Consider the following 9,676-nt stretch of genomic DNA (forward strand, 5'->3'; position numbering starts at 1 on the left):
CCCCCCCTTCCTCTAATCCTTGGATCAAAAGCAAATTGTGACCGAAGCACAAAATTGAGTAGACATCCTTTTCCTATCCTCATGTTGGATTTAAGAAAGTGTTCTTATAGTACTTCTTGTGCCCACATGCCCTGACACTAACACTGTGTCACATCTTTTTCTAACCATACATATGAGTTTTCAGGTAGTAAAACATATGTAACAAATTACTAAAAATTGCTTGGATGATAGAGGATTCCCTCAAATAGATCAATAACTGATAGTAGAAAATAAACTCCAATAATTCCTTTTCATATTGTTTTTTAAAATAATACTCTCTATTAAAATTTGGAAAATTGAAGTTATAACACAAAATAATCTGCTATAAAAACAACTAACATTATACAGACAGAGCAAATTACTTTTAGGGATATATATTTATATCTATATCTATACATATATATGCATGTGTGTATGCATAAATGCACATTATGATGTTTAATTTTAAATGAAGTTATGAATGTAAAAGGATTAAGAAGAGGTTTATAATAGTGTTTACATGAGGAAAAATTAGGGAGCAATTGGGTCATTAAATTATAATCTCAAAAATAAAAGAAACAAATAAAACAGTATCAAACACATTGATTTAAGGAGAAGCAGTATCAACAAATAGTACTCTTAGTTGATAGATGATTAATATGATAAACTGGGCTGAGAACCACAAAATGTCTGCTATTTAGTTTGTGTAATAATATATCAAATTTGACTCAAATTAGATAAATTACTTTCAGTGATAGAGACACTTGTGCATTTGTGTGTGTACTATAATTCCTCCATCTTTTAAGCAATGTTCTGTCTTATTTTCTTACATACTCAGTGAATCCAGGGTCCTTATCTCTTTCGGATCACTTTTCAATTCAGTCCATATAGAAAATATCTAATATTATGTTAAATGATATGTAGAAAATTAAATAACAAAGAGGATTAATGACTGAATTCAAAGAAATCACATAGACTTGTGTGACTGAAGTGATCTCTTTTAGTAGAATATGCAATTATAGAGCATATAGTATGCGGTTATAGAGCTTAGCATAATATGTAGTTATAGGGTTTATTATCACTGACATTTATTAAAGGGGACTGATTGATTGGAAGCAATTGGTTTGAAAGAAAAATATGGATTATATAAAAGACAAATTTAAAGGCAAAAATGAAAAATTCAAAAAATTGGGATGAACTTAATTATTTCCTAAAAATATGCAAATGCAGAAGTCACATAACTGTTTTAATCTCTTCTTGTACTGTTCAAATTGTTAAGTAAAAGCCAGTATCATTCAGAAATTAATACAAAAGGATGTTCACAAGGATGGAGATTTTGCTTGTATGAATATTTTCAATTGTATACATATGTGTATGTATAATGTTCTTTCTATATGTCCTTATTCTTTTTTTAAATATAGAATAATAAACACCTTTATTACATGAGCTTTGAAGGATGGTTTATTTGCCTTTCTGGGCTTTGATCTTCCTCAGGTAGAACCTCAGGTAGAACTCTCAGACTAAGAGAAGCTAGTGCAAGGAACAGTAGAAAAAGAAATCTTGATTCAAATAGACTCTCTCGCATGGATACAGCTGAAGGTGATGATTAACTCTGCTCATCTGAGGCAAGACAGAGTTGAAGATGCTTCTGCTGAATGTCCAGAATGAATACAATGGCTTGTACAAATTTTGAATTTTTAAATCACAGAAAAGACAGATATTTAGTGTCTTTACAGAACATCTAAGTAGTGTATTCATCTTAGAAATAAGATGCATGACCTGAATAATTTTAATTTTCTTGTATATCTTTATAATGTCTCTAACCAAATTTCTGTTACTGAGATACCAGAGAAATTTTAAAGTATAGTTATAGAATTCATGAATGCAGATAATTTATCATATAAAATATAGGATAGATGTCTGTAATGAGGTTTCTTTGGAAATACAAATGTTGGTAAAATGTATCCCATACCAATTAACATTATGTAATTAATGTTAGTTATCCTTATAAAAAGTAAAATGTAATATCAATGATTTCTGATCTTTCATTGGAATAAAGAAGACACACAATTGAATGAAGTGAAAATCGAAAGAACTGTGCAATCCTGAGAAGATTGACCCTTTGTGTAATTAAAATGCATTTACAGAGAAAATCGAGAAAGGAAATTTATTGTAGAAAGTAAGTGAGTTTACAAATATGGAAATATGTAAATAAAAAATATTTAAATTGAAATACATTGAAATTTAAGAAAAATAATTGAAAAAAGGGTACTTCTCTTTAATTTGTGTTCATTCATGTCTTCTTCAAATGAGAGCAATAAAATTGCCTAGAAGGAAATTTTTTACCAGTTCAAATTATGTTGTTTACCTTAAATAAATGCAGACATAATTGTCGAATATACCTCAGTAAAAAAAGGACAAATTTTCCATAAGGTAATAGATACTAGGGGGATGCAAAACCTCTCTTTAATAAGGTCTCTTAGTGTCTTAAAACCAAGAAGGATTGAGGAGCTTACATGAATTCATTTCTCATCATTTCCAAAATTGAAAAGTCCAAGGTCAAAATACCAACAGATTAGTGCCCAGCCAGGACCCATACCTTCTTGATTGCTTTCGTTCCCTTATACTCCCATGGATATGGGCATACTTTTTCTGTTGAGGACCTTGCCCTCATTGCCTGGTGACCTCTCAAAGACTCTGCCTCCTAATCAAATCATTTTTTGTGACTAGAGTTTCAACACTGATTTTGTGAAGACAAAAACCTTCAACCTACAGCTTATGCTCACTGAAAATAAACTGAGGGTTACCAAATTTTGAATGGAAATATGGAGACTTTGCTTGTATGAATATTTTCAGTTGTATACATATGTGTATGTACAATGTTCTTTCTATATGTCCTTATTCTTTTTTTAAATATAGAATAATAAACACCTTTATTACATGAACTGTGAAGGATGGTTTATTTGACTTTCCGGGCTTTGAACTTCCTCAGGTAGAACTCCAGCTCCTGGCCTTCTAGCACATAGCCATCTGCTGTGCCACACTTGTCTAGTCTTGAAGCAATGCAGGCAAGAAGTTTGCCCTCCTGGAACTGCTCCTCCAGAAGGCTGCTGATTTTGGCGTTATTTTTCCTTTCATCATATTTCTTTTGAATTTTCTTTGACCTTTTTTTGTTTAATATTTCTTCATCCTCGGGAGTCAGCTTGGCCCCCTTATTAAGGCCCAGAGGCAGTGCGTAGTGGGACTCGTACCACTGCCAGTAAGGTGTGCTGTCTATGAGCACGATACAGCTCTTCACCAGGGTCTTGGTGCGGACCAGCTAGTTATTGGATGTATTGTAAACAACGTCAGTGATCCTTGTTTTACGAGTACAGCACTCAGAGCCCCAGGAAAAGTTTCCCACATCCAATCTTAGGGCATGTTAATTCTTATTGCCTCCTCGAACTCGGACTGTGTGTATACAATGAGGGCCAATCTTAGTCTTGGCAGCACATACTTCTGCTTCTTGTGGTAGGGTTTTTTCTTACTCCCATCTTGCGGCGCTTGTGCCAGTTGTCCCGACAGATGCCCATTGCTCTATGTCCTTATTCTTTAAAGTAGTATAAATACAGAACTATCACCCTACAGTATTGGAGGGGCATAAGGAAAATTCAGAAACTGAATCAGAAATGTCTCTAATTAGTTGATTTCTTGCATAAGTTAATACTTCTAAACAGTTTAAGATACATCAGGCCTTTCTGCAATCAATACCTGTTCATGCTGATTTGTTGCCCTCCCAAACAACAATTTAGGAATTAGGGTCATGAACACTTCGAATATGTGGCCACAGAGGCATAAACATTATCAAGAAGGAATAAACTGCTTCCTTTCACACCACCAAAAATGAATGTTGCAGAAATGTCACTTCTGTGATATATGCATTTCTGAACGTTAGTGATCTCATTTGAATTAAGTGACATAAATGTGTGTTCAGTTATGACTTTGTGACAATCATGTGGGATTTTAAAATATAGGAGCAAGCCCAAATATCAATAAAATTCATCAAAAGATGAGAGGCTTTTCCAAATACAGGAAATATCAATAGCAATAAACAAAAAATAGTGAAGGATAGAAGACAAATGGACACCAATTACTAAGACCTGGTTAAATAAGACTTATTTCTGTTAGTAAAAATAAAAAAAAACATTAGCATCTGATGAATGAACAGATAACCAAAATAACTCCTGTTGGGTTGGCCAATCCATTCTCAAATATAAAAGTATCATATGCCATCTGTGGATCATACAACCATGAAGTGTTAGATTTCCCCTGATTTCTACGCTATTGTTTTTCTTATTGAATCCTCCCTGGAAATTGTGAAATGCATGCTTTGTATCACTTCTTCAATCTTTGATGAAGAATGAACACATTTCATGCCTGATAACTTCAGAACAATGAATCTGTATCATCTTGGTAAGTATTTAATCATGGGCTTGTTTTTAAAAGCATTGTCAGGAGAGATACTGACTGTTAAACAGATGGATTCCAGATTTGCAAAAGTGTAGTGGTATAGATAAGACCAGAGATGCCTTTTATGGCAATTTTTTCTTGGTTCTGAAACTCATATTAAATATATACTTATTGGATCAAAGATATGTGAAATGCCAGTTGTATGTTGGCAGAGGTTATCTTCCTTTATCTGGTTTATATTGTGTATTCTCCCTCTCAATACCAGTTTGAAAAAAGTCTTTATTCACATAGTGATTTTGTAACTAGAAAGAATTAAAGAAAGTTAATTCTTCGTATTGTAAAATTTTCTAAAAGAAATAAATAGTAAAACCAATATTCACATTATCAAAATACAATAAGTATTATCCAAAGTCTGAGAAAACTTAATGGTTACAAGTGAATCAATTTTTTAGTTATTTCTTGAAAACTTATAATTAAGGTACAGAAATAGGTGCCAGTCCTTGGATCTTTCTGAGGCTGCTCCAAGCCTATGGTGGACCTGCCCAGGCAAAAAGGACCACCCTGAGTCTGCCCACATCTCAGTCTGGGCCCCGCTCCAACCTCTATTTGAGGTGAGTGTGGGCTCTGCTCAGGGATCCTACTCCCTACATACCCCACCTTGGACATTCCTGGGTGTACTCCATTCCTAGAGTGGGCCTGCCCCACCAGAAAGCAATAACCTGAGTCTGGCCACACCTCATTCTTGCTCCCCCTGCCCTCCATTCTCTGCTTGTGCTTTGTGTAGATTCTGCTCAGGGTCCCAACCCCCTCCATCCCCCTCCTTGGATCTTTCTGGGCCTGTCCCTTGCCTAGAGTGTCTCACAACTCACCTGCATCCATTGTGAGGCCCTTCAGAATACTGGACCTGAATGATCCCACCATAAGAGAACCAGGCAAAGACTTCAAGTGCACACAATGGAAGAAGCAATGGAAAAACAACAATATAAAAGCTATGACCCCCACCAGAATCTAGGGACTGTACACAAGCAAGACCTGAATATCTCAACACAGATGAAACAGAAGAGAATGACCTTAAAAACAACCTCATGAAAATGATAGAGGCCTTAAAAGAGGATATGAGGAAATCCCTTAAAGAAATGGAAGAAAAAACAAACCAGAAAATGCAAGAAATCAGCAAATCTCTTAAAGAAAGCAAGGAAAGCCAAGAAAAACCAATCAAACAAATTAAGGAAACAATTCAAACAGTCCAAGACCTAGAAACTGAAATAGAGACAGTAAAGAAAACACAAACTTAGGGAATTCTGGAAATAGCAAAGCTGAGTAAACAATCACGAACTGATGCAGGCATAACCACCAGAATACAAGAGACAGAAGACAGAATCTCAGGTGCAGAAGATAAACTAGAGGAAGCAGATTCATCGACCAAAGAAAATCTTAAATATAACAAATCCCTAACACAAAATATTCAGAAAATATGGGACACCGTGTAAAGACCAAATCTAAGAATAATAGAAGAAGGTGAAGAAGCACAACTCATAGGTTCAGAAATCATATTCAGCAAAATCATAGAAGAAAACTTTCCCAACCTGAAGAAGGACATGTCTATGAAAGTACAAGAAGTTTACCAAACACCAAATAGACATGCCGAAAAAAAATCCCTCACCATATAATAATCAAAACATCAAACATACAGAATAAAGAAAGACTATAAAGAGCAGTGAAGGAAAATGGTCAAGTAACATATAAAGGCAAACCTATCAGGTTGAGTCGGGGTAAGAATAGAGACCAGGATGAGAGATACCATAATATAGGGAGCCATTATAGGTTTGAGGAGACATCTGGCATTGATGAGATTTCCAGATTTCTACAAGGATGACACCATGTGGCAATCTAGGCAATAGTGGAGAGGCTACCTTAAATACCCTTCCCTAATAATGAGATTGATGATCCTAGAGTCTTTATCCAGTGGCTGATGGAAGCAGAGGCAGACACCCACAGCTAAACACTAAATTGAACTCCTTGAAGCCAGTTTAAGAGAGGGAGGAGTAATGAGCAAAAGGGTCAAGACCGGACTGGTGAAACCCAAAGAGTTAGCAGGGAGATCTGAACAAGAGGGGGCTCATGAACTCCAGTTGATGGCTGAGAGGCCATCATGGGTCTGATCCAGATCCCCTGAACTTGGGTGTCAGTGAGGAGACCTGGGGTCTCAGGTAGTAGATCAGTATTTATCCCTGGCATCAGAATGGACTTGGGGAGTCCATTACACATGGCAGGATGCTTTCTTAGCCTAGACATATGGGGTGAACCTAGGCCCAGCTCTGGATGACAGGACAGACATTGGAGATCCCCCATAGAGTGCCTCACCTTCCCTGCAGAGCAGAGGGTGGTCAGGTGGGGGATGGGGGATGGGCAGAGGAGAGGAGGGAGAGGGAGTTGGGATTGACATGTGAAGCAAACTTGTTTCTAATTTAAATAAAAAATAATAAAAATATGCATAAATAACAAGTATATGGAAGAAGACACGAGGAAATGAAACATTCTTATAAGAACATGGAAAGATTATTAATTCTCAGCTAAGCATATCTGTCTATAAATATTTATACATATATATGGATACAAACATGCTTAATACAACTAGATTTTCTTTCAATGTTCCAAAAGACCACAAAACATGCAAAAATTTTCACTGCAATATTTTAAGGACTCACTGAGTTGATTCTAAATGGAATCCATTGACCAGAGGTTAATTTCTAATAAGCAAAGGACAGTACATATCCACATTATTATACTGGTAGTGAGGAAGAAACAGTGTACAAAACAGAATTATAAATTAGATTTTATTTTCAAACTCATATTTTGTTGAGATTTGGTATTACATGCAAAATACACAAAAAATTGGAAAACAGTAGCTTTATAATTACTTCATATTCTTTTGGTTATATTACATTAAGATTATAAAAACCACTGAAATTTCTCATTTTAAAATGACCATGAAAAGTTAAATGTTTTGTTTTCCTTCAATGATCTGGAAAATGGAAAATATTACCCACCCCTTGCATTTTGTGTGCAAGACAGAGGAAAACAATAGATATAACTAACAGAAGATGTCTTGGGAATCCTAATCAATACATTGTTTTATTACTTATTTTTGTGCTGACACTATTGCCAGTGTTATACATCCATTTGTATAGAAAATTAGATTTTGTAGATACAGATGTGTGTGCTCATGGAAGGTGAAACCACGAGCTCCATTTTAAGTAGTTCTTTAATTAATCTTATATAATGAAATACACAATATAGAGAAATTAAAGAATTTTCTTTCTGGGATATTTCTTTTGTATATTTTGATTTTTGACTGATAACAACTTTGTAGATGTTAGCAATTTTAAATAATATATTTCTTCTATATGGGTTAACATTAATTTTTCATATCTGTTATAGTTTGAATGCAGTTTCCAGTTTCTTCACTGCCAGAAGCCAAACATCTAACAGGCTTAAAGTGATCATTCTATAAATAATTCTTAGATGAATTACTTTTATATTGAATTGTGCATTTTGCGAAGTTTAAATTTTATGTTTTTCTTGCCTTTTGCTTAAATTTATTTCTCCATATTTTCAAAAATGTTGAATCAAACTTCTCTGTTTAAACCATGCTGCATTTATTATTAAAATAGTTGTATAATTCTATTTTTAAGTTATGGTGATTAAAATTATGTCTCACACATGGTTTGTCATAGGCACTGAATTCTTTCACATATGTCATTTATGCCTTCACCATAATTATTTTTCCTTAAGGAGTAATAAAGTATTCCTTTAGTTTGGATAATGGAAATAAAATATGATTAAGAAAAATAGGAAACAATGGTATCAATGCTTGTGTTTACACATGTGACTCATCAATTAAAAGTATGCACTCCTGTAACTGAGACCTGCTAATTTGCTTCCAGCACCCATATTTGGCAGCATAAACACCCTCTAACTCCAACGTCAGGAAATAACCCTCCTGTTATGTCTTCAGTCAGCATCTTCACTCATGAACTCATTCTCATCTAGAATATATTTACAAAATTAAATTAAATCATAAAAAATGTCATGATAACAACAAATATTGAATTATCTGACGTTAGAATCTCAATGTCTCATAAGAAATAAACAAATAAGAAGTGATTCCCACTCAACTTTCCTGTTTATTGACTAAGAAAATAAATTAATAGTAGAGAGTCTGGTTACCATGCACATCTAAAGATTAACTTCAATTTTGATGGCAATTGTCATATAGATACTAGCTTATAGATACTAGATAAACTGAATTTCAAAATCCTCAACTTACTCATCTTTAAAAGGTAACAGTGGTCCTCACCTCCCATAATTTCAGTGATAATTACCTGAAATATTTAACCTATAGTAATTGATGAATAAATACTATTCCAGTATTGTTTCATCATTCCCATTGCAATTGAGTCCAAATTCACCACATATTAGACAATGGACAGTGGGTACTCTGTGGGTAGGAGCCCCCATCATCCTTAGTACCTAAAAGGGATTTCAGAGTAAATCATGTAAAATCTTTCTGACAATTGAAATAGATATGTAAAGTGAATAACTGCACTGACAGACATTTCTTCCTTTCATCCCAAATTCTACTATGAGTATGACTATTGTTTATTCAGTGGAGCTTAATATATACAAGTTTCATAGCTGAAGAGTTTCTGTCTTAGTTATTCGATGTTTGTGGTCTAAAGGGTATTTTTCTTAAAACTTAACTTTTTATTCATTCTTTGTGGATTCCTTATCATGTATTTTGATTCTACTAACCTCTCTGTCTCTTCCTAATCACTTTCTAACATTTCATGCAATCCTATCCCCACCCCATTGCCCACAAGGTAAAAGCAACATAAACTTTAAAAGAAAAGAGAAAAAGGAAAAGAAATATCTCATTGTGGGATCTGTAGTATGACAGTGAGTCACACTGTCCTTTAGTCCATATATTGTTATTTGCCAATGTTTATTGCATTGAGTCATTGGTCTGGTTTGAGGTCTCTAGGTTTTGCTACATCATCAATACTGGGCTGTCCTGTGTCATGGAGACTCTGTAGTTGTGAGTTTGCAGGACCAGGCACTTCACATCACATCACAGATGTGGGGAATGCTGGAATGGGCCAACTCCTAGCTCTGGTTCTGGGTCTGGGGAGGCTGCTAGTTTGGTCAG

General features: G+C 34.7%; 1 pseudogene; it reads right to left on the reverse strand.

Annotated features, from left to right (window-relative positions):
• Positions 1–2,977: 2,977 nt before the first annotated feature.
• On the reverse strand, positions 2,978–3,590 carry LOC101837678 (annotated as a pseudogene).
• Positions 3,591–9,676: the final 6,086 nt, after the last annotated feature.

The sequence above is a fragment of the Mesocricetus auratus genome, unplaced genomic scaffold (genome assembly GCF_017639785.1).
Source record: "Mesocricetus auratus isolate SY011 unplaced genomic scaffold, BCM_Maur_2.0 Super-Scaffold_100011, whole genome shotgun sequence".
Taxonomy (NCBI): Eukaryota; Metazoa; Chordata; class Mammalia; order Rodentia; family Cricetidae; genus Mesocricetus; species Mesocricetus auratus.